The sequence below is a fragment of the Canis aureus genome, chromosome 29 (assembly GCF_053574225.1).
Source record: "Canis aureus isolate CA01 chromosome 29, VMU_Caureus_v.1.0, whole genome shotgun sequence".
NCBI lineage: Eukaryota > Metazoa > Chordata > Mammalia > Carnivora > Canidae > Canis > Canis aureus.
This window is the reverse complement of record NC_135639.1, coordinates 18,162,108-18,188,552: the sequence shown is the minus strand read 5'-3', so window position 1 is coordinate 18,188,552 and position 26,445 is coordinate 18,162,108. Positions and strand designations below refer to the sequence as shown.

At 39.2% G+C, this 26,445-nt stretch overlaps 2 long non-coding RNA genes across 8 annotated transcripts in view; one reads left to right on the top strand and one right to left on the bottom strand.

Annotated features, from left to right (window-relative positions):
* The window catches only part of LOC144300794 (uncharacterized), a 340,674-nt gene that overhangs the window by 276,520 nt on the left and 37,709 nt on the right, over positions 1–26,445 (bottom strand). The window lies entirely within an intron of this gene.
* On the top strand, positions 12,195–25,898 carry LOC144301105 (uncharacterized). The gene is made up of 3 exons (XR_013367832.1): positions 12,195–12,410; positions 17,290–17,380; positions 25,654–25,898. It is a non-coding gene; the product is annotated as an uncharacterized LOC144301105 (long non-coding RNA).

Sequence of the window (26,445 nt, the reverse complement as noted above, 5' to 3'; positions counted from 1 at the left end):
CCATGATCTGTCATTTTTGTGTATAAGGTGTGAGGTTTAGGTTGAGCGGTTTTGATTGGTTTTTTTTTTTATGGTTTTTGTTTGTTATTTATGGATGACCAATTCCTCCAGAATCATTTCCTAAAAAGCCTTCCTCTGTCAAATTGCTTTTGTGGCTCTGTCAAAAATCAGTTGGTCTTATTTACATGGATCTATTTCTGGGTCTTCTATGCTCTTCCATTTATTGTCTTGGTTACTGTAACTATATCGTAAGTCTTCTTTTTTTTTTTAAGATTTTATTTATTTATTCATGGGAGACACAGAGAGAGAGGTAGAGACACAGGCAGAGGGAGAAGCAGGCTCCAAGCAGGGAGCCTGCTGTGGGACTCAATCCCGGGTCTCCAGGATCACACCCTGGGCTGAAGACAACACTAAACCACTGAGCCATCCGGGCTGCCCACTACATTGTAAGTCTTAAAATGGGGTAACTCCTCCTCCCACTTTGACAATTTGTCAAGATGATTTGAGCTATTCTATGGCTTGTGCTTTTCCATAGAAATTTCAGAATAAATATGTCTATTCTTACCAATTACCTTGCTTGGATTTTGATAGGAGTTGCACTAAATCTATAGATCAATTTGTGAAGAACTGGCATTTTTACCATATTGTATCTTTCAATCCATGAATTCTGTATGTTTCTCTTTGTATTTAAGTTTTCTCGATTTCTTTCATTAGTATTTTATTTTCAGCGCACAGGTAAAGTAACTTTTTCTCTTTAGTGTACACCTAAGCAATTTTATTTGAAGTAATTGTAAATGGTATTGTGTTTTTAATTTTGGTTTCTGCATGTTTATTTCAAGTTTATAGAAATGTGGTTGATTTTTGTATGTTGATTTTGTGTCCTATGATCTGACTGAACTCATTTATTCAAGAAATTTTTTTTTGTAGATTCCTTGGAATTGTCTATCCAACCCATCATATAATCTGCAAATAGAAATAGTTTTATCTCTTTCCTTTTGATCTATGACTTTCATTCTTCTCCTTGCTTATTGCAGTGGCTAGAATTTTCAGTACTAGGTTGAATAAGAATGGGGAAAGTCGAATTCCTTGCCTTGTTTCCTGCTCTTGGGGAAAAAGCTGTTGGTCTTTTACTGTTAAGTATGATGTTACTGAGACACTTGGATGGCTCAGTGGTTGAGCATCTGCCTTTGGCTCAGGTCATGATCCTGGGTTCCTGGGATTGAGTCCCACATCGGGCTCCATGCAGGGAGTCTGCTTCTCCCTCTCCCTATGTCCCTGCCTCTCTCTCTGCATCTCTAATGAATAAATAAATAAAATCTTTTTAAAAAAGTATGATGTTACCTGTAATTTTTAAATAGATGTTCTTTATCAAGTTGAGGAGTTTCTCTCTACTCATAATTTGCAGAAAGAATTCATCATGAATGAATGTTGGATTTTTAATTTAGTCAATATTCACTTTATGGCCTAAGATAAGGTTCTTGGTGAATGTCCTATGGGTGCTTGAGGGATAAAAGAGTATTCTACTATGGTAAAGTGTTCTGTATATGTTACATAAAGGCTGTTGGTTGATTGTGTTGTTCATCTTCTAAATCCTTGTTGATTTTCTATTAGGTGCTTATCTCATCTAACTGATTCTATCAATAGCTTGAAGGGAGGATTGATGTTCCTGTTATAATTGGGGATTTGTATATTTCTCTTTTTGGCTCTATCAGCATTTGTTTAATATATTTTGAGGCTCTTTTGTGCAGTGAATACATATTTAGCCCTGTGATGGCTTCTTGGCAATTGATCTTTTTGTCACATTATGTCCCTCTTTGTCTCTAGTTAATTTTCTTTGCTCTGAGGTCTACTTTATCAGTTATGAATACAGGTAATCTTGCTCTTGCGATTAATGTTTACATATATTTTTCCATGTTTTTACTCTCAGTCTACTTATATTATTGAATTTGTAGTTTCTCGTAAAACAGCTTAAAATTGATCTATAATCTTTTTAATCAATGCTGCCAATGGCTGCCTTTTGATTGGTGTATTTAGACCATTTCCACTTAATATAATTATTAATATCTTAATGCCTAAGGCTGCCATGTTTTGTTGTTGTATTTTCTATTTGTTTTCTCTAGTTTTCATTTCCTTCTCTTGTCTTCCTCTGGAACATTTGAACATATTTTAGGATTCATCTTATATATAATACTTTTTAATATCCCTCTTTGAAAAATTTTACTTAGTGATTTTTCTGGACATTACATATATACATAGGTGACTTATAATGGTCCACTAGTATCAATATGTTACCATTTTGAGCAGTGTGAAAACTTCAATGTATTTAAAAGCTCTTACCTTCTTCACTATTAAATATTGTCTTAAGTATGAGATCATATTGTAATTTTTGTTTGTCATCAATATGACTTATGAAACTCATAAGAAAAAGGATAATCGGGATCCCTGGGTGGCGCAGCGGTTTGGCGCCTGTCTTTGGCCCAGGGCGCGATCCTGAAGACCCGGGATCGAATCCCACGTCGTGCTCCCGGTGCGTGGAGCCTGCTTCTCCCTCTGCCTATGTCTCTGCCTCTCTCTCTCTCACTGTGTGTCTATCATAAATAAATAAAAAAAAATAAAAAAAAAAGAAAAAGGATAATCTATTGTTTGTACTCATATTTCTCTCCTTTCCATGATCTCTTCCTCCTTCCTAGTGCTGCAATATTTCCTCTTTTATCAGTTTTTTCATTTGAAGAAGTTCTGTTAGCCAATTATAAGGGTAAATCTGTTAATGACAAATTATTTTAGTTTGCCTTCATCTGAAAATGTTTGTCCCTTTCATTTCTGAAGGATAATTTTGCCAGATATAGAATTCATGATTTATAGTTCTTTTCTTTTGACAGCTGAAAACTATTGTGTTGCTTCCTTTTAGTGTCCATTTCATATGAAAAATCTTCAATAATTCAAATTGATGCACCCCATACATTGTTTCTCTTTAGCTTATTTCATTTTCTTTAATTTTCAAAAGTTTCCTTATGATGTACCTCAGTGAGGATTTCTTCAGGATTATCAAGTTTGCAATTTGTTCGACTTTTTAAATTTGTCAATAAGGCAAGTATTGCCCCCACTTGACAGATAATAGCCTTATGTCCAGAAAAAAGGTCATTTGCCTAAGGTCACACAGATGGGAAGCCCCATAGCAAGCCCTTGAGTCTTAATATTTTGTGGCCAAATACAATATTCTTTTTATTACATAATTGGGCCCAGTAATCATTTTTTCAGGCTCTGGAATTGGCCACATTTCCCTTCAGGGTCTAGCAGTACAAATTCCTATAATAAAATAGGATTCTGCTGGTTGAGTCTAGAGTCTTGTGTTGTCATCCCGCAGTGAATGCCATATTGTTATCACACTGACCTTACAGGAACAGATGGGGAGAAAATGCAGAACGTTCTTCCTCCTGCTTCTGTTGTCCTGATCCACATGAATTGTGGTGCAGCAAAGGGACAATGAAAAGGTAGCAGTTTGCCTCTAAAGCATCAAATTGCCATCTGGTCTGAAGGAATTTACTATTTAACTATTCCCATGTAGAAGTTGAGGTAGCTCCAAAAAGCATTTTTGTTTTTCCTTGAGGAGTTGGACCATTTCAGAAGGAAATTTTACCACCTCTTTGTTTCCTGGCCCACAGATAAGGGAGTACTTTCTGAAATTAGACAACTAATTGATGTATTATGTGCATGAGTGAGACATCACAGATCTCTAGGAACCTCAAGAAAGAGAAGGAGAATTAAATGGTGATGGATGAGATTTCTATCTGTGGTAGTGATCCAAATGATTTTTGCAACTTGGAAGCTAAAGATACCTGGGCATAACAAGTTTAACCACTGAGTGTTAAAGACAATCTCCAGGGGGCAATAATAAAACTTACTATATCTGAGAATAATGTAAACTGGAGTATTCTGGAGGTTTCAGTAGTCTGGGGTGCCATAACAAAGTACCACAGACCAGGTTTCTTAAGCCACAGAAATTTATCTCATGATACTAGAAACTACAAGTCCAAAATCAGCAGGGCTGGTTTCTTCCGGTCTCTTTTTGGTTTATAGATGGATATCTTCTCCCTGTCTTCTTCATGAACTTCCCTCTGTGCTCTTCCTATAAGAACACCAGTTGTACCGGATTAGGGGGATTAGGGCCACCCCATTGACCTCATCTAAACTTAATTACCTGTTTAAAGATCCTATCTCCAAATACAGCCACATTCCTAGGTACTAGATTAGGACTTTCACATATGAGCTGGGGGGTGGGAGGTATGATACAATGTAGCCCATTATATTCCTTAAGTGTATTATGACTTGCACTGAGACTTTTTCCTCTCAGTTCTATTTCCAATCTTTATTCTTCTCTGTTCTGTACTGCAGAAAACTACATTTTCAAGGCTCCCTTGCCAACTGGCTCTAGGTTGATAGAAGGCTACTGGGAGAAGAATGAATGTGGGAGGAGGAAAGAAGCCAGCACATTTCTCCCTCTTCCCCAAGCAGCCCCTCTGACAGAGGATGACTCTTGTCCATTGTTCCAGCACCAGCCAGGAAGTTTCTTCCTGGCTTCCTGGTGCCCATTCCTCCTAAGCAGTCTTTGCTATGGCTGTATCTCCTGTCAGATAATCCTGTGGTCTGGCTCTGTAACCATCTCCTTCCTTTGACCTTCCATCCCTAAGGTGGAAAAAGCTTTCTGTAGTTTCTAACTTCTGATGTGCTTCAACATCCTCTGTTTGGAGTCTTAGCTCTTTCATCACTTGGCTACCCAATTCCCTGCACTAACTTTCCTCTTTGAAAGACAGAATATGTTCTGCTTCCCTACTACAATGTGATTGCTACATCCCCATGTCAGAAAGAGGATTCTAACAGAAGGCAAATTTTAAAGCTCAGTAGAACCTTACAACACAAAGGATTATCTACTATGTGATAATAAAATAAAGTGACAAAGGCCACATATTTTCTGTACTTATGAAATTTCTTTCTAGATGAGAAGATAGACATTAATAAAGGTCTCATAAACTGTAAAATCATGTGATCCCCAGATACACAGCTAGCAGCTAACTACCACTGAAAAAGCTTAATCTTTGGGCTCCTCCACAGTCATGGCTCCTTCCAAGATCCTAAAGGAACACTGGCTATGTGTTTACATGGAGATATATGACCACATATATAAATATATATAAATAATATAATACATATAAATATATATAATATATAAATATATATAAATATATGACCATGTTATTTATGTGTATATATATGTGTGTATATATATGTATATATACACATATGTATATATATTATGTATATATATAATGTGTAAATATATGCATATATATACATAAATAACATGGTCATATATTTTTTGTAAAATTTTCAAAAGACACATATTTTTGAATTTGCACATACTTGGAGCCGAAACAAAATTTCATTGGCTCCTGCTGCAATTATTTCAGAGTAGGCAAGCAGGGTTGTTTCAGCCTTTATATAAACAGACATTGGCATTTGATTGAAGGCCTTAAGATATGTTCTCTGGACTTTTAAGTCCTGGTCATTCTGATAGTGGATTGGAATCAGCTCCTAGCCATAGTCATTCTTAATCCTCAACATTATACTCAGGCAGCAGTATATAGGTAAGTACATGTGCTAAGGTGAGACAGCCTTGATTATAGTCCCAGCTCCACCTTCTTTTACGGTATGAAATTGAGCCTCAGGCTTCTTATATATTAAATGGAAATAATTTTAGTACATAACTCATAGGTTTGTTCTGAGGATTTAATGAAACGATTCAGGCAAAATGTTTAAAGGGTGCCTAGACCTCTTTATAGAGTAAGTGCTACATAAATGGTAGTCATCGTTATTATTGCTCTTATGAACTTGATTTCAGACTTCCGGTGCCTTGTCAATACGCCTCAGGGGCTTCTTGCATCATCAAATTCTTCACAACCAAAATATCGATTCTAAAACATTTTTATAGAGCATTTTTTATCTTCCACCCAAACTTTATGGTTATTACAGGACATATTTCCTAAGTGAAACACCCAATACAATTACACTTGGACGCCTTTGATTTCTCAAGTAAATACAATTTTGCAGTAGGCAGAAGAATTTCTGTTTCTCATACTTATGAAAGAAAGTGCCAAATACTCAAATTTACTTTTCACAGGCACCTGGATTTTTGTACCAGGTTCATCAGTTAGACAAATATTTATAGGATTCTTCAGGAATCTGACCCAGTGTCTCCAGTCCACCCATCACCCTGACCTAACAGAGATTCAACTGTGAAAACTCAATATGTAATAGAGATGATAGCAGACCTGCTCTGTTTGAAGTAAATTAAGCCCCAATTACTTTGTCTCTTAACAAAGAGACTTTTGAGTTCCATTTCAGTGAACTATAAGTCTCTGGGGAGTACAATTTGCAAACTGTTCCTTTAGCCCAGGGATCAGCAAACCTTTTCTGCAAAGGGCAAGTTAATAAATATTTTAAGCTTTGTAAACCATGCAGTTTCCATCAGAAATATTCAAATTTGCCATTGTAGCACAAAAGCATCCATGACCAATAGGTAATGAATGGATATGGATGTGTCCCAATAAATCTTTATTTATAAAAAATAGGTAGTAGACTGAATTTCACCTAGACTAAATTGCTGATCCCTGCATTGGCTGAAAGGGGAGATTCTTAGATAGCTAGAAGCCCCTAGAAGCCAACACATGCCTTTTTCTCCCCTTGTTTTCTTTTTTCTTTTCTTTTCTTTCTTTTCTTTTCTTTCTTTCTTTCTTTCTTTCTTTCTTTCTTTCTTTCTTATTGATTTATTTGCATTATTTGAAGATCTGAAAGGTTAGGTGTTAATTCTTACTCTAAAGAATTTAGTGCTATAGATTATTTTATTGTTGTTTTCGGTTACATGTCACCCTGACAGTCTATTAAATAAATAGCCAATGACCTTTTCAGTGTCCAAGGACCCTTTGAAGTGTCCTTGCTTTCTTATAGAAAATGTCCATTAAAGAACATTTAGCTTACATCCAGATTTTTTTCCAATAAACACAGTAGAGTACTATAAATGTATTTTCTCTTCTTTATGATTTTCTTAATACAATTTCTTTTCCCTAGCTTATTGTAAGAACAGTACATAATACACTATACACATATACATATAATAGTTTTATTGTATACATATAATAGTTTTAGTTGACCATTTATATTATCAGAGGCTTAAGTTTTGGGGGAGCCAAAAGTTATACGTGGATTTTCAAATGTGGCTGGGGTTGATGGAGCCCTTAACTCCTGCATTGTTCAAGGGCCAATTTTAGTGGAAAAACTTTGTAATTAGAAAAAGAGTCTAAATGACACAAGTTCTTGTTCTAGTTCTGCCATGTGACTTTGTATAAATCACTTCTCTTTATTTTCAATTTCTTTAATTTCCTTAATTGTCAATATTGTGGCTGAACAAGAACGGGGGTTCCCAAAATGGCAGAAAACCAACATCAGAAGGTCTTGAATCTATGCAAGCATCTGAATTAAAAGTTCTCATATGGAGGCAGAAAAAAACAATGTTAAAAATCATCCTAGAATTCAAAAGTGTGAGCAACACTGGGTTGGATGATTGATTCCTCAGGTGCCTGCTGGTTTTCAGTGTCCCTATCTCAGTGAAACTGCAATTATATTATTTCTATGCACATCTCATAAATGTGATTGCCAATATGACATTGTTATTCAGGAGGTATTTTATTAGTCACATTGAGTTCTCTCTATGAATATAGACTGGGGATATGGATTCTTTCCTTGGATGTTTGAAAATCAATTGAAGCCAGCTCCACTGTAGGGAAGTATGGTAACAATGTACATAATCAATCTTCCCTCTTTGAAAGAAGTCACAATTAACAGTGACAAGGAAACAGGCTACTATGATAGAGACACAGATGTGAGTCAGGATCTCAAGAGTGGCTGAAGTTAAGCGATTTCATTCATCAAATGTGCAGCTGCGGCTCTAGAACTAGAAGTAAATTATGGAAGACAGAAGTTGTTTTTTGCCTGCTTAGCACCCAGTTCCATTCTTGTGGTAGCACTTCAGTTTTCCCTGGCAGGGTTGGGAAGGTGAATCATACTCAGTCTGTGTGATTCTGGTATGGTTGACCCCACATTCAGATTTCTGGAGGGGTCACATGATTCTAGTCTAGCCAATCAGAATAACCTATTTCCCTGGACATAGTGATTGACTTAGGACTGGGCACATGAGTCAAATAGATCCATTGGGAGTTTGTTTTCTTACCCATACTGGAGGCATTGATAAAGACCTATTCCCTTTCCTTTGAGATTACTTAACTGATAGAATGGAAGCCATAGTTTGCCACCACCACACACACACACATACACACACACACACACAAATAAGCTCTCAGAGAACAAAGTCAAGACAGAAATCTATAAGAGCCAAAAGAAGAAGAGTAACAATTTACAGATTACTAAACACCTGGATTCAGCTATACCTAAAGCAAGATACCCCAGACTTTGTGCCATTATGAGAACCATAAAACTTCCTTTCTTCTTTAAGCCAGTATGAGTTGGATTTACGTTACGTAACTGAGAGGCTTAATAACGCTGAAATGTCTAAGAAAAAGCAAGTTATCGCATGAGAGTTTGTTGATACACACATATGTGGACACACACATCTTTGTTCAATTGTTCTAACTTCTCCCATTTATTTGAATCAAAAAACCTAGTAATCATCCTTGATTCCTCTGTCCCTATCACCTTCCAGTTCCTAAATATTTTTACACAATCCCAAAGTTCTATTGAATTTGTCTTTTAAATATCTCTTAAACTCATCTGCTTTTCTTTAACCCCATGTTAGTGCTTCTTTGAAGTCTTCCTTAATTCTCAGTAGAATTATTCCAACATCCACCTAATGAATCTCTTGTATAATACCTGACTACACCCAAATCCTGTTCAAGCATTGACCATACCCTTCTTCCAAAATGGTGTTTCTAAAGTGTGAATGTCACTAAATTCCTTAAAATCTACCGATTCTCCAATACCTTCAGTGTAATCCAAATTCCATACCACTGTGTACAAGGCTACTTGTGCTACCATGTCTAGACTCTGCACACTGTTCTAGCCTTTTCTTTAAATAACTCCACTTGATCCTTTCAGTTCTATTTCCTCCTCCCCACCACATATACTACATATGCTCCTCCAGACTGAACTATTTCAGTTTTCCAAACAACAGACTATATCACAACTCTAAGCTTTGTAGATTGAACTGACCTTGGCAAGCAGCATTTCTAGGAAATATACTGTTATTTCTGCTGTATCAGACACACCATATGCGCACAAGTTACCAAAAATTGCTCTCATTCAATTCCGTGGAAATTTTAACAATTACATTTTGTTGTTTTGACCCAGCCATTGCTGACCAAATCTCTTAAGAATATTTCCAAAGCCCAATAGTCAAAGCCAAAATAGAAAATCAAGAATAATTATTATCTCAATTTTTTTGATATCTAAGAGTTTACTTGCAAATATAGCCATATTTGAGGCTTCAAACTGGTGAAGATGGAGTGACACTTTTTTGTTAAAGATTGTATTTGTTCATGAGACACAGAGAGAAAGAGAGAGAGAGAGAGAAGCAGAGACATAGGCAGAGAGAGAAGCAGGCTCCATGCAGGGCCCCCAGTGTGGGACTTGATCCTGGGACTCCAGGATCACACCCTGAGTTGAAGGCAGATGCTCAACCACTGAGCCACCCAGGCATCCCATGGAGTAACACTTATACAACAACAACCAAAAAACAAACTTAACCTATGAAGTAATGGTTTACAAGACATTGGATATCAGGCAAAAGAGAAAAATAGCACTTGAGGGACAAGAAACAAGTTAGGTAAGCCTTATAATTGCCCCTGCTTCCTGCCTTGAGAGCATTTTCAGGACATGGCATAGGTCAAGGCAACCTGTCAGAAGTTAAAGGACTGAGTGAAGGAGAAAGAGCTGAGAGTCTGGGAACACCAAGATGGTTAGCATTAAAGGACAGAGAGTACCAGAAATGAGAGAGCTGCACTGAGAGAGCATCCCAGAGGTCTGCAAAAGTCTCCTCAAGCATGCAGTGAAGCAGTGATCATTCCAAAAAGCCAAAATTGCTCTAAAAAAGAATGAAGATAAAATAAAAATACTACCTGATTTCAAGTCTTATTATAAAACTATAAGCAAGACAGTGTGGTATTAACACCCTGACAAACAAATACTTCAGTGGAACAAAACAGAATTCAGAAACAGATGCATGCACACATGGACAATCGAGATTTTGACAAAGATCTGAAGGCAGTTCAGTAGAGAAAGTATAATATTTTCAACAAATGATACCAAAACAATTGGATATCCATACCTCACACCATATACAAAAGTTAACTCAATACGAATGTAGCACCTAAAACAAATTTTATAAACTATGAAAATTCCAGAAGAAAACATAGAGAAAGCCTTAGTGACTTTGTGTAAAGAGTTTTTAGATACAGCATCAGAAGCATACTCTATAAAAGAAAAAAAAAAAAACGATAAATTAGATTTCCACAAAGTTTAAAACTTTTGCTCTTTAACAGATAGTTAGAGAATAAAAGAAAAGCCACAAAATGAGAGAAAATATTTACAAATTATATTCCTGAAAGAGGATTTATATCTGGAATATATGAATAACTCTTAAAAGTCAATAATAATAAAATCAATAAAGTCAGTAATAAGAAAACAAAAAAAAAACATTTTCAAAAATGAGCAAAAGATTTGAATAGATACTTCACTAAAAAAGATATACCAGTGGGAAATAAGCACATGAAAAATTCTCAACATTATCAATCATTGGGGAAATTCAAATTAAAACCTCAATGATGTACCAGTGCATACCTATCAGAGTAGCTAAAAATTAAAAAGGGTTATGAATTACAGGGGAAAGTTATGATTTTGAAGAACTAGAACCCTTATAAGAAGTATAAAATGCTACGATCACTTTGAAAAATAGTTTGACAGTTTCAAAAAACTTAAACATTACAATACTTTATGATCCAGTCATTCTACTTTTAGGCATTTACCCAAGAGAAATGAAAGTATGTCTCCAAAGACCCGAACATGAACATTCATAGCAGATTTATTTACAATAACCAAAAACTAAAAACAATCTAAACCCATTAATAGGTGAATGTGTAAACTCTTATATCTATACAAATGAACACTCACAAATAAGGAATGAACTATGGCTAAATATTCAGCATGGATAAAAATCTCAAAATAATCATGCTAAGGGGAGAAGGCAGACAAAAAGAGTACCTACGTTAATGATTCCATTTATCTAAAATTCTAAAACAGGCAAACCAATCTACAGAGACAGAAAGCAAGTCAATGGTTATCTGGGGTTGGGGAAGGGGGTATGAGAAAACTTTTGAAGATGAGGGATATGTCCATAATCTTGATTGAGATGTTGGTTTTACAAGCATATGGATAGGTCAACATGTATCAGACTGTGCATTTTAAATATAGGTTGTTTGTTTTATTTACACCTCAATAAAGTTGATTTTTAAAATAATAACCAGGCAGCCCTGGTGGCACAGCGGTTTAGCGCTGCCTGCAGCCCAGGGCGTGATCCTGGAGACCGGGGATCGAGTCCCACGTCAGGCTCCTGCACAGAGCCTGCTTCTCCCTCCTCCTGTGTCTCTGCCTCTCTATGTCTATCACAAATAAATAAATCTTAAAATAAATAAATAAATAAAATAATAACCATAATTATTTCCCTTCCTATATCTGCATCCCTTTGCAGTGTGAGTTTGCAGGTATTCCCATTAAGAGATAAAGTCTATTTCACCGTCCTTCAAATCTGGAATGGCTAATACAATGTGCTAGAAGCGATATTGCCCATTCTGATCTAGTCCTTAGAAAACCTGTACATTCCCTACTCTCTTAGTCCATTTGGGCTGCTATAACAGAATACCATTGACTAGGTGGCTCAAACAACAAACATTTGTTTCTCACAGTTGGTCAAGGCCTTGGCAGACTCAGTGTCTGATTAGAGTTCACTTCCTAATTCATAGACAGGCATTTTCTCTCTGTGTCCTCCTGTAGTGGAAGGGATCTCTTTTATAAGGGCATTAATCTTATTCATGAAGGCTCTGCCTTTGTGACCTAATCACATTCCAAAGGCCTTATCTCCTAGTATCATCACACTGGGAGGTAGCGTTTCACCATATTGAATTTGGGGAAGGATGCAGTCAGTCTATAGCATCTGCTTCCCTCTCAGAAGCCCATTGCTGTCACATGGACAAGCAAGCAAGAAGGAAGATGAAAGACACATGGCCCAGTCAACACTCCCTGCTGACTATACAGCTAACCTCCAGAAGCAGAGCCACCTACCTGGCCTGCAGGTGAGGAAACCAAGCACATGAGAGATCCCAGCCTTGACCATATGACCTGCCCCATTGAGGCCAACTTAAACTTTCAACCCTCCAAGTTATTAACTCAACAAACAGTTGCTGTGTTAAGCCACTAAGTGTGGCATGCTTTCATATGCAGCATTATTTGTCGTAGTATAAAAGTGGTTTATTTCCCAGCCAGGATCATATCCTCAACTCAAATTTGCTTGGTCTTTGTAGGTCAACCAGAGGCCTGGGAATTGTTTAGTGTACAAGGTCAAGTACCTTTACTCTACTGGAAAGGTTCATTTCTTCATACACCAAACACTGTGCTTCTCCTAGGCCCTAGACACTATGCTACAGCCCAGGTGTAGATTTGCAGAAGACACAGTCCCACCACAGAAGATGAGAGATTATAGACCAGAGTAAACAGTGGCACTGGACCTATCAAATTTGTTACCTCCCTTTTCTTTTTTTTTTTTAAGATTTTATTTATTTATTCATTCATGATAGAGAGAGAGAGAGGCAGGGACACAGGCAGAGGGAGAAGCAGGGAGCCCGACTTGGGACTCGATCCCGGGTCTCCAGGATCTCCCCCTGAGCCGAAGGCTGAACCGCTGAGCCACCCAGGGATCCCCTTACCTCCCTTTTCTTGATTGATCTTGTTTTCTTCCATGTTTCTAAATCCTTTCTAGGAAGCACCTGTACAGGTGCTTCTTCCAAATTACATTCCCACCAGATTCCTGAAAAAGCCTTCACCTCCATGGAGAAAAATCTCTTTTAAATCTCTTTTTTTCTAATTGTTTTATTTTTTTATTTTCTTCTTGATTTCTTCTTCCTATTTTTTTTCTTTTTGCTTGAACAGATTTGTGCCATTTATTGTTAAAAGTGCAGTATCATTCGAATAAAGGTGAAGAGTGACATTTCTAAGAAAATGATAGCTGCCTGGGCACAGCACTAATAATTTTAAAAGGTTGTTACTTCAAAGAACACCCTTTCACAGCACAGGATGTTAAGCAGTGCAAAGCTTAGCATGTCAACAAGCTACACACTGGCAATTCGGCAATTTTCCTTTGGTTCTGAGACCTCGAAAAGAATCTGATGTGCTGGGAGCAGCCTGGCTATACTTTCGGCCATCTCCACACCAGCCCTGCTGATAGTCAGGCACTAAGCCAGGCACCTGCTTAGTGAACAAAACTGGATGCTCTCACTCTCCAAGTACCACTGAAAGGAAGCTATGGCATTTTTCTGTAAGGCATGCTTTCATCACCTGTTTCCAACTACTGGTTCCATTTGGCAACAGGCTGATCCCAGTAGCCCTGATGTAGGAGCAGTAAACTTGTGAATCCTCTAGATGTTCAGTCCCCACAAGACATTAGGGCAATCTTCCCATTATAGCCATTTGACCATCATGGCAGATTAAAGAGCCCATTAATCAAAGTCCAAAATAAGCCAGTCCCAGCCCAATGCACTGGCAGACTGTATTCTATAGCTTCCAGATGCATTGGCCATTGGGACTGAAGCCAAAAGAGAAAGACTATTCCATAGGAGAGAAGGTCATCTTAGTTAAGAGACAAGAACATAGGCTATTGTGGCTTGGTGCCAGAATGGGCCTTAATTTTAGCCATAGTAAAACCTAATATCACTATGTCACTTATATAGCTAGTAATTGGAATAAGTAAAATGGACCTACACATAAAAAAATAAAATCATCAATTACCATATTTTCATCATTGCATGAAAACCATATTTCATTGCATGAAAACCATATTTTCATCATTGCATATTCTGCTTAGAGAAAATAGTCTCACTGGAGCTTGCCTGTTACACAGCCAGTAAAATTCAGAAGGGGTCAGGGTGAAGGAGACTCAAAAGGACTTTTGTTTAAAGCCCAGGTGCATGCATTCTAAGAGGAGAATTGGTTTGATAATGCACTCCTGCCACATCCTGCAGCACCACTCTGTACCAATCAGGAAATTATTGTCATCATCATACATGTTGCTAACAAAACCAGGCTCCTCCATCTCATCTCACTTCAATTTGACCTTGTGGTTCTGCAGGAGAAACTCACATTGAGCCCAAATGTAATGCCAGTGGTATAGAAAATAAATGCTATCTCCCAGACATTCAAAATTAAAGTCTATAACATCGAAGATCTTTATCCAACCATTTCAAAAATTCATCAGGATTCCCCCACTGTCGAGGAAGTAAAATCCTTTTCAAATTTCCTGGAAAGAGCTTGACAAATGAAGATGTGCCAGGTAGATGCCCATTCCGTTTAGAAATAGGTAGTTCCAGGATAAAGATAATAGTAAATGCTGTCAAAATCAATGCTATGAACACAGTTTAATCACTGGTGCTAACAGTGAATGCTGCATTACTTAGCTTGTTGCGTTCTCTAAATTAAATGTGTCTTTTTATCTGACACATGGAAGAGGTTGACAATTTCAGTCATGTTAGGGAACATTACATCTGCTGAGGACATCAGCCACTTTTAAAAAAAAAAGATTTATTTATTTTATATAGAGAGAACAGGAGCAGGAGGGGGACAGAGGAAGAGAGAGAGAGAGAATCTCAAGCAGAGTCCATATTGAGCAGGGAGCCCAATGCTGGGCTCGCGCTCACAACCCTGAGATCATGACCTGAGCCAAAATCAAAAGTTGTACGCTTAACCATCTGAGACACACAGATACCCTGACATCAGCCACTTTCTACGAATGCTCAATTTGAGGGTGTCACTTGAGAATCGGTTGCAGCTTGGCACATCAGAACTTCTCAAAGCTGAGCTTGGGTGGTGCTGAAGGCTGCCACGGCACGTCTCCAAAGCCAGCTGAACTCCCTCTCAGGACCAGACTCTAAGGGCCCAGTTCTAAGTGATAGTTTTAAAGCTCTCCTTCACATCTATTTTTGATTCCCACACATTACTTTTGTCTTAGCTCAGATTAAAGAATTAAAATCAGATGCTGTCAGAACTGGCTGTCCCTCTTTCCAGCAGCCCTAGGCAGGCCACACACAGGTGCTGGCCAAGACTGCAGAGGCCACATACATGTCCTGAGAGCCCAGAGGTTGCACAGAACAGCCAAGGGCACATGGAGGCAGATAAGAAGGGCACCCCACATCTCACAGATTGCCAAATGACAAACCTGCAAGGCCAAAATATACCTGCAGAAAGGACCAGGCTAAGGGAAAGAGACCAGGCTAGATTCACAGCACAACTTAATTCAAATGGATGCAGTCAAGAAGTCCAGAGTAATAATGAAAAATGGTTCTGGATGCCCAAATCTCCTTGTAAGTGGGCTACAGTGGCCTGGTACATGGGAGTCAGCCTGTAAAAAGGATCAAGGTGAACAAAAGGTAGCAAACCTTTAGGTTCAAGAGAGAGAAGAAAGAAAGGAGAAAGGTCAGGGGAACTGGAAGAGAAACTACAGAACAAGAGAAACAATCAAGTAGAGAGAAGTACCAGGGCCTCCAGACACATGCAGACCCAGGTTTACATGTGGGTTCTGCTCTTTCCCACAAGACTCCTTTGCTTCCTCCTCCGTCCCCACCTTCCTTCTTTCTTCCCTTTCTTTGCAGCTTTAAAATTTTTGTTGAATTATAATGCATATGTCATAAATTCACACTTCAAGTGCACGAATCAATGACTTGGTAACTTTACCAACAGGTGCAACCTTCAGCCGTAAAGCAATTCTAAAACATTCTCACCTCTCCAATGAGAACTTTCATTCCCATTTATAGTTACTCCCCATTCCCAATCTTAGCTCCAAGTAGCCACTATTTTCTGTCTCTATAAATAAATCTATTTCCAGTCTTTATAAATTTACCTTTTCTGGACACTTCCACAAATGAAATTGTGCAATATGAGGTCTCTTGTGTCTGACATATTTAGCATAATGTTTTTGAGGCTTATCCATCACCCATGGCATAGAAAAATGTAGGAGTCTTTCCCCTTTTTGGTGAATAGCAGTCCATCATAGGTAAATGACACTTATTTTTCTTAAGCTTCAGTATCCTCACCTATAAAATAGGGATAAGAATAATAGCACCAATTTGATAGAATGCTACAGTGATAAATGAAACACTGCATGTTCCGAGTTGAGCACAGAAACAGGCACCCAGCACATGCATAATTAATCTTAAGAAGCTACCCTGGTGATCTGAAGAAAGCATTGCTGTTTCAACCTTCCTTAATTCTCTGATTAAACATCGCCATCCTATTCAGGAAAGAGAAGGTATGTTTGCATATTTTTAGAAAGGGAAGAAACTGCCTCAGGCCACAGGAGACCCTCCTCTGGGTGGAAAGTGAAGGGGTGCTTTGGCGCAGACAGCTCTTGAAATGTAGCACCGCCTCAGTAGGTGCAGCCCTGGCTGTCAGAGAGCCTACGGCTCCTAAGTGTATTGGAGAGAAGATGGCAGAAGGAGTCCATAATGCACAGATCCACTTTTCTAAAAAATGGAATGATAACAATGTAGGGGAAAGCTCTGTAAGTGGGAATAATGGTGTGAAATTGAGGAAAGGAACAAACACCCGTGAATTGGAAAATGCCACCAGGATCCTGATGTGCGTTTGATTGTTAACGCACATCAGGATCTTTCCAAGGGAATTACAGGTGCAGCCTCACTCCAGCTATCTAAACTCAGACAAGACAAAGGAAAGAGGCTGTTCATTGTCAAGAAGCATCCTACAGCTTTGACTCCTACCCCCCTCCCCAGCCTTTCCTCTCATTCATGTAGCAGACTCTGAAAATGCACTTTTTAAAGCTCATGGCTTTACACTTTTTATCATTCCTGCCAGCAGAAATACATTAACCAAATACAGAAATACACATGGAGAAATGGATCCTAGGGTTCAAAGCAGAGGGACGACCACTGACACTGTTCTCTGCTGCAGGGCCCACGGAAGGAAGACCCATGGAGACCCACAGGTGAAGTATATTGAATGGAATTACAACTTTCAGAGGAAAGAGCCAGATTATAAAAGGGTAAGATTTTAGGTATGGGGAACTTTTGGATGCTTAGTAAATGCTCCTGAAAATAGCAAATATCCAAACCAAATTTTGAATTTCAGTTAGAGTATAGTTGCTGGAAAGACCCTCAGAAACCTCTAGGTCAACCTTCTGTTTAATAGCCAGAAGGAGGAAAACAAATAGAAACAGACACATACACACAACCATGACCTTGGCAGGGTGCATAAGGACCTTCCACTATTAATTTGGTCTAGGATAAGAAAGGCCTATAAGCTGCACCTTCTTTGTATTGTTAAGGATGGAGGCTCAACAGATAACTTTTTTGTTTAGTCAAAACAAATACCTCAGTGAAGTTTCTTTGCAACCACAAAGTCAAGGCAGGAGCCTAACATGAGAGCAATGATAGAAATTAAATTGTTCTACATAATGAAGTATCAAAAATTTTGTCATGGATGACATGGAGGAGTAAGGAGTCTAGGGAACCCAAGAATGAAAGAAAAGGGACATAAGGAAAGGCAATTTTAAAGCAGTAGTTCTCAATCAGGTGTGATCTGACTCCCAAGGGGACATTTGGGAATGCCTGGAGTCATTTTCAGTAATCGCAATGGGAATGGGCAGAGAGGCACAATTGTTGTCTAGTGGGTAGAAGCCAGGGATTTTGCCAAACATCCTGCAGTGTACAGGAGAGCTTCCGCAACAAATTATTCCACCCAAAATGTCAATAGGCCTAAGCTTTAAAACACCTGCTGTAGAAGAAAAGAAAAAAAGAACCTGTCTTCACCTGGAAAAGTCAGAGAAATTCCATAGAAAAACCATCAGGAAGAAATTCCCTGGGACCAGGGACAGACCAGGAAATTTTAATGACATCTATTAAATTTTAGATTATTTTGTGTCCAAATCTCTCTTTCCCTTTTCCCTATGTTAAGCTCTATTACACAGCAGCCTTGGGTTGCTGATGTTTTGGAAAATAAAGAGAAGGAGCAATCCTCAGGGAGGCGGGAGTTAGGGGGATAAGCACAGTGGCAGAGACCCACAGTGGTGTTTCAACCAGCAAAAACAGAGAAGGTTGCTGCAGGGCAGGCTGACCTATTCTCACCACAGCGATCCCCCAAATGATTGGGGAAGGCATGGGAGCTCTGCCAGTATGTGGCAAGGATGCTTGGGGAGATTATGACATATGTAGGGACACCTCAGAGTGATGAACTTGTGATACAGAGTGATGAACTTGCTTGCCACGTGCTGATTAAGCAGCAGAGTTCCATTCATATCCAAAATTGGCCAGAGCCCAAGCTGCAGCGCTGGTATGATGCAGCCTCCATTCATCTCTGTATTTTAGTCCCTAGCACACCATCTGTGCAGGTAACACACCCTCCATCTGTTGGATTTTTCAGCACTACATGCAATTGTGGTCATTTATCTTGGTTATGGTTGTCTTCTTTTGTTACTTTTGTATACTTACTAAAAACAAATTTAAATCAACCAAAGGCATGAGAAACTCTAGACATGGGATCAGAGAGGTTCTCTCTCAACCCTCATAATCCCCAAAATTTCCAAGAATCCCTATATACCACACATGGTGCTTGGCACTCTTGATTGTCACAACAGGGCAGTACATATACACATTCCCATTTTACTGATAAGAAAACTGAGGCTTGCAAAGCCAAAGATACTTCCCAACACTGCACAGATGGAAAATGGATGAGCCAGGCTTAGGACCTGGGTCACTTTGATTTTTAATACTGGGGAACAAATTATAATGAAAGTATTATAGGGGATGGAATAGAAATGAGTAGCCAGCACATAAACAGATGCTCAATATTATCAGTTCAAATAAATGTTAATTAAAATAAAATAACATTTTAACCTATTAGCAGATATAAAAATTATAAGGGCTAAGGGAGTATAAATTGAAATATACTTCTAGGAAAGCAATTTGATGGTAACTATAAAGAGTGCTCATAAGATTCCTACTATTTGTCCAGGTGATTCCATTTCTAGAATGCTATTGTAAAGAAAGAATGCAAATAAGGGCAAAGATTCATACATAAATGTAAATTATGGGATTCCTTATTAGATCAAAAAAGAAAAGCTGCCTGAGTATCATAATTAGAGAAATTAATAAATCTTAGCATATCTGTAAAATGGAATTTTATATACATTTACTAAAAATTCTTTTACCAAGGTATTTAATAATAATGGAAAATGCTTGAAAAATCAAAATAGAAAGGTTTATCCAATGGCATCTTCATCATGATATCAATTTTTTTAAATATCTAAGAAAAATATGCAATTAAGACATGCTAAAATACGAATGTCATTTTTTTCTTTTAAATACGTTTCTGTACATTTACAATTTTCTATAAAATCTATATCTTTTTATAATCATAAACAAAACAAAAAGATTTAGATGCTACAGTAAGCTATGGAAAGAATTTCATAAATGATGATTGCTTTGGGTCAAAGTAAAAGAGACCAGAAATGGAAGCCTTTAACATAGGAGTTTTTATTCTGCAAAGCAACTCCCTGATAATGCCCCCCACGAAGGAGCACCACCTGTGAGGTACCAAAGGTGCACAGAAGACTCACCGAGCTTTCACTGAGAGAGAGCTCAGGGGAGAGACAAGGGATCCAGAGTCCTGAGACAAGAGCAAAGCTCTCTAATAAAAGTAGGCTTGGGTAGAAAGCAAGCAAGGTGGAAGTTAGGCAGACCCTGGACACCGTAAAAAGTTCTGAATGCAGAAGAGTTCTCCTCCCTCTCAGGTGGACCAGATTATGGCAATCTCTGGTGATCTTAAGTAAGAAGAAGGGCCTAGAGATTTCTAGAATAAAGCGCTCCCTGCAATATACTGTACAGGCAATCAACCGCACAATGGGCCAACCGTTGAAATAGGAGTCAGCTGCTTTTCTTCTGTAAAAAGCCAGATAGTAAATATTTTAGGCTTTGCAGGCCATATGGGCTCTATTGCACCTATTCAACCCTGCCCTGGAGTGTGAAAGCAGACAGACACCACGTAAATAAATGAGTGTGGCTGCTTGCCAATACAACCGTACTTATAAAAATTGGGCTAGTTTGGCCTTCTGGCCATAGTTTGCTGATCCTTTAAGACTTGAAGCCTAAAAGTAACTTTCTTGGGGCTTTTCCCATGGTCACGCTTCCTCATGTTAAGGCACCAGTTTGAATTTGGTGAATTGTGTGATTATTGGAGGAAAGAGCTGAGTGGATCCTAGATAAATCAGAAACTGTGCTCATTTGATGGCATTTGGGGAACTGAATGAACAGCAGACACCATGTTTGGCCCTCCTCAAGGTACGTCCATATCTGGTGGGTTACCCAAGTCTTCAACACAGTTTCTGCCTCTGCTGGTATGGGAGTTCATTGGTTATAGGGGGAGTGCTCTTGTGTGGGCTAGAGGGAAGAGAAGCCAGAGCCTGGGGATCCAGGAGTGACAGGCAGCTAAACTCTCTTTGAGTGGAGCCTTTTCAGATGAAACTCCAAAATTACAGGCCATGTGTTAATAGGTCACATGTCATTCATTTCATTTCTCACATGGAAAAAAAAAAATCTAAAGGCCTGAAGATGTTGCATTTCACCTAAACCCTGTGATCCAGGAAAACAGTCAAAGTTAAGAAATGGCCTGACCCTCTGTATTCCAGAAAACAGTGCACTGCAAAGCACTGGCCTCCCCCTAGGACTTAAATAAGATGCACCAAGGCCTCCTGCCCCTTGTTTTTCTATGGCAAGACCAGGTACAGACCCTCCAAATTCTATTCTCTGCCTCACAACATTATTAACTGAATGGCTTGCCCCTGCTGCTCAACTGGAGCAAAAATGCTTGTTAGCCAAGCTTTGGTTATGCTTCTGCAGTCCTCCAGGCCCTGGAACTCTGGCCCACCCTCAGCCTGAATCAGTACACAGCCCCTTCTTAGAACAGGCTGTCCTCAGGGTGAAGCGTTCTCTGATCCACTGTCAGATCCACCATCCTTCCACCCCACTTCCCCACACCGGGCTCTTCCTAGCCTGCTTTACTCTTCTTTAAAATAAAACCCCTTTGTGCCTCACTCCTGAGCACTTATAGGTTTTATGATCATAACATTTTCCTATGATGATAGTCTGTTCCTCTCTTGCAATAATACTTTAAAAAAAATTTTATTGGAGTTCAACTTCCCAACATATAGCATAACACCCAATGCTCATCCCGCCAAGTGCCCCCCCAGCACCCGTCACCCAGTCACCCCAACCCCTGCCCACTTCCCCTTCCACCACCCCTGGTTCGTTTCCCAGAGTTAGGTGTCTCTCATGTTTTGTCACCCTCACTGATATTTTCACTCATTTTCTCTCCTTTCCCCTTTATGCCTTTCACTATTTTTTATATTCCCCAAATGAATGAGATCATATAATGTTTGTCCTTCTCTGATTGACTTATTTCACTCAGCATAATAATAAGTTCCATCCACGTTGAAGCAAATGATGGGTAGTTGTCATTTCTAATGGTTGAGTACTATTCCATTGTATACACAGACCACGTCTTCTTTATCCATTCATCTTTTGATGGACACCGAGGCTCCTTCCACAGTTTGGCTATTGTGGCCATTGCTGCTATAAACATTAGGGTGCAGGTATCCTGGCGTTTCACTGCATCTGTATCTTTGGGGTAAATCTCCAGCAGTGCAATTGCTGGGTCGTAGGGCAGGTCTATTTTTAGCTCTTTGAGGAACCTCCACACAGTTTTCCAGAGTGGCTGCACCAGTTCACATTCCCACCAACAGTGTAAGAGGGTTCCCTTTTCTCCGCATCCTCTCCAACATTTGTGGTTTCCTGCCTTGTTAATTTTCCCCATTCTCACTGGTGTGAGGTGGGATCTCATTGTGGTTTTGATTTGTATTTCCCTGATGGCAAATGATGCGGAGCATTTTCTCATGTGCTTGTTGGCCATGTCTATGTCTTCCTCTGTGAGATTTCTCTTCATGTCTTTTGCCCATATCATGATTGGATTGTTTGTTTCTTTGCTGTTGAGTTGAATAAGTTCTTTATAGATGTTGGATACTAGCTCTTTATCTGATATGTCATTTGCAAGTATTTTTTCCCATTCTATAGGTTGTCTTTTAGTTTTTGTTGACTGTATCTTTTGCTGTGCAGAAGCTTTTTATCTTTATTAAGTCCCAATAATTCATTTTTGCTTTTGTTTCCCTTGCCTTCATGGATGTATCTTGCAAGAAGTTGCTGTGGCCAACTCTCACCACTGCTATTCAACATAGTACTAGAAGTCCTAGCCTCAGCAATCAGGCAACAAAAAGAAATAAAAAGCATTCAAATTGGCAAAGAAGTCAAATTCTCCCTCTTCACATATGACATGATACTGTACATAGAAAATCCAAAAGCCTCCACCCCAAGATTGCTAGAACTCATACAGCAATTTGGCAGCGTGGCAGGATACAAAATCAATGCCCAGAAGTCAGTGGCATTTCTATACACTAACAATGAGACTGAAGAAAGAGAAATTAAGGAGTCAATCCCATTTACAATTGCACCCAAAAGCATAAGATACCTAGGAATAAACCTAACCAAAGAGGTAAAGGATCTATACCCTAAAAACTACAGAACACTTCTGAAAGAAATGGAGGAAGACACAAAGAGATGGAAAAATATTCCATGCTCATGGGTTAGAAGAATTAATATTGTGAAAATGTCAATGTTACCCAGGGCAATTTACACATTTAATGCAATCCCTATCAAAATACCATGGACTTTGTTCAGAGAGTTGGAACAAATCATCTTAAGATTTGTGTGGAATCAGAAAAGACCCCGAATAGCCAGGGGAATTTTAAAAAAGAAAACCATATCTGGGGGCATCACAATGCCAGATTTCAGGTTGTACTACAAAGCTGTGGTCATCAAGACAGTGTGGTACTGGCACAAAAACAGACACATAGATCAATGGAACAGAATAGAGAATCCAGAAGTGGACCCTCAACTCTGTGGCCAACTAATACTCAACAAAGCAGGAAAGACTATCCACTGGAAAAAAAAGACAGTCTCTTCAATAAATGGTGCTGGGAAAATTGGACATCCACATACAGAAGAATAAACCTAGACCATTCTCTTACACCATACACCAAGATAAACTCAATATGGATGAAAGATCTAAGTGTGAGGCAAGATTCCATCAAAATCCTAGAGGAGAATACAGGCAACACCCTTTTTCGACTTGGCCATAGCAATAATACTTTTGAGTAAATGTCTCCTTCCTAAATCAGAGTCTGCCACCTCTCTCCATCCCAGCCTCACTATTCTCCTCACTGTTCCTCAATCTCCACCATTCTACCCCCTCCCCTCTCCCAGCTCTTTGCATCTTTGCATATCATGATTCCCTGTACCTGAAGCTTATGTGACTCTGGGTTCCAACCCCCCTCACCACCACTTCATTCCAGGGTTGGCTCCAATGCTAGCCCGTCCAGGAGGCCTTCCCAGAGGGCTCTCTATAAAATACCTGCTGCACCACTCTCCTTTCTCCTGGTTCTTTCTGGCAGTTTTCCCATTTTCATTATGTTTGCTACCACCAGACACATTTGTTTATCGTCTGTCTCCCAGCACTGAGGATTTCAACTCCATGCAACCGGGGACTTTACCTTCTTTGTTCACTGCTGTACCTTTAGTGCCTTCAGCGTTGACTGGAATGGGACAAAGTCGGCTTTCAGTAAATATTTGGCTAAATGAAATGATATGAATAAATAATGTAAAATGGAAAGTACTAGCTCCACTTAGCCAGTGAATACTAGGTCTTGATGCTCTACTCTGATATCTAGGTCTCACGATTATCTGTAAAGGTGGGAATCATCTCCCTGTACAGATGAGGACACAGAGTTCTAAAGATCCACTAAAGTGCTGCAATTTTCACAGTTCTGATGCGCTCAGGGTAGGACTCAAATAGACTCCAAAACCTTTATCTTTTTCATTGTAATATAGAAGGCTGCCTCCTAAACCTTTATGGTTGCTACAGTGTAATTGCCTGCAAAAGAAAACAGAACTGAGTCCCAAAGCACCACTTACCCTCAACAACGGAAGGAAGGTCTGCAGGAGAGCTTGTGGGAGCAGCTGAGATAAAGCATGTGCCATCTGTCCCCAGGGCTGATGGTGAGGATGCCAGTGATGGCATCTCTAAGAGATAAAGAAGCTGGCTGGTCTAGCTCATGCCATTGCCTCAACAGCCAGCAGTGCTGACCCACAGTAGGGGCTAGACATGTGGTGAATCAAAGTACCACATGGGCATGGAGGGAATGTAAGGGACCAGAAGAGAAAGAGCACCCTTGAAACCAGGAAGAATCTGAGAAGGCTTATAAGAGGTGGCATTTAAAAGTACCCTAGAAGGATGCGTAGAATTTGCACTTAGATGAACAGGAGGAGGAAAGGTCTTCAGGCCCATCAATGACTGCCACGAGCCTTAAGGCTCCATGCTCTCTCCATTTCCCCGTCTGGCCCATCATGCAGCCCTCCACTGAGACTGTTTCCACCTGACCTGCTATTTCATAGAGTTGCAAAAATGATCATGATAGAGGTAGAATGTGTAGCTCACTTATTTTCTCAAGACCAGCCCTAAATCTTCAAGGCAAAAGTAGCAGGCATTGAATACTCTTACCATTTTCCCATGAAAACAATGAGTTCAGAAATTGATCCCTGTTTTGAGGAGCTGAAAAATATTTCTCAAACATAGTAATGACCGTGTTTTTATTAAGTTCCTAACACATGGCGGGTACTGGGTTATGCATATCATATATGCCAATGCATCTACTTCTTCCCAGCATCTGTGGAAATAATGACTAAGTCCATTTTACCGAGAGGAGATGGAGTCTCAGTGAAGTCCTTAATCATTTAGTTATAAGTTCAGGATGCAAATTTAGGTCCATCTGACTGTCTCCCTTCTCTGGTCGACTGTATTTGATATTTTGCCTTCCAAGACATGAAATTTTTACAAACTATATCCTGCTAACTTAAGCACCCACACAGAAACAGTGCTCTTCCCCCAGGAAACCTGTTCTCTTTAGCACAGTATTATCCAACATAGTAACTGGTGCATAAAATTGCAGGTGTGTTCCTATCTCATGAATGCTGAAAATGAGAAAACAAACTTTACAATCAGATAAATTAAGGGCAACTATTTACCTCTTAAAAGACTTCTGCCTTATACAAAAGATTAAAATAAATGTCCTAATGTATTTCATTGTTGCTAATAAATAATTTCTCAGCGTACTTGGAAAGTAGTAATCAATTTGCCTGCAATGTTTTATTTTAGCATAATCTGCCCATTTTCAACATGGACAAAGGAAACTAGCAGAGCCACATGACCTGGCCTTGGGTCACAATGGATTGTCATGATAGACAATTTGATTCGGGGACGCCTAGGTGGCTCAGTGGTTGAGTGCCTGCCTTCAGCTCAGGAGGTGATCCTGGAGTCTTGGGATCAAGTCCTGCATCAAGCTCCCCATGGGGAGCCTGCTTCTGCCTCTGCCTATGTCTCTGCCTCTCTCTCTCTCTGTGTTTCTCATGAATAAATAAATAAAATCTTAAAAATAAAAGACAATTTGTTTCAAGCTGAGTTTTCTTGAGAATGTGTTATGGACCCTGGGGACTGAATTAGACTTTTAGAGCCCTGTGTAAAAACACATGGAGTCAGGGCAGCCATGGTTCAACAGTAACCCCATACCACACACAAAACTGTTCTTGAGAAGCAAGAACAATGAGAAATCAATATACAGAATTGAGAAACAGTACACAGCAGACACAAGAGGCGAGCCATTCCAAAAAGCTAGAGGGAGTGGCTGACTGATTTTGTGGGAGGCTCAGCTCTTTCCTAAAGTTAGGCTCTATAAAAGTCCCATGATTTCCTACGCTAAATTTCACTTTAGTCAAGCCATTTTCAGGGGATGTATTAGTTAGCTACTGCTGTGTAACAAATTATCCCCAAAATGTAGCAGGCTGAAACCATAAGCTTTATCATCCCATGCAGCTTCTGAGGGTTAGAAATGCAGAAATGATGTAGCTAGGTGGTTCTGACACAAAGTGTCCCAAACTGTCCTACCAGTTT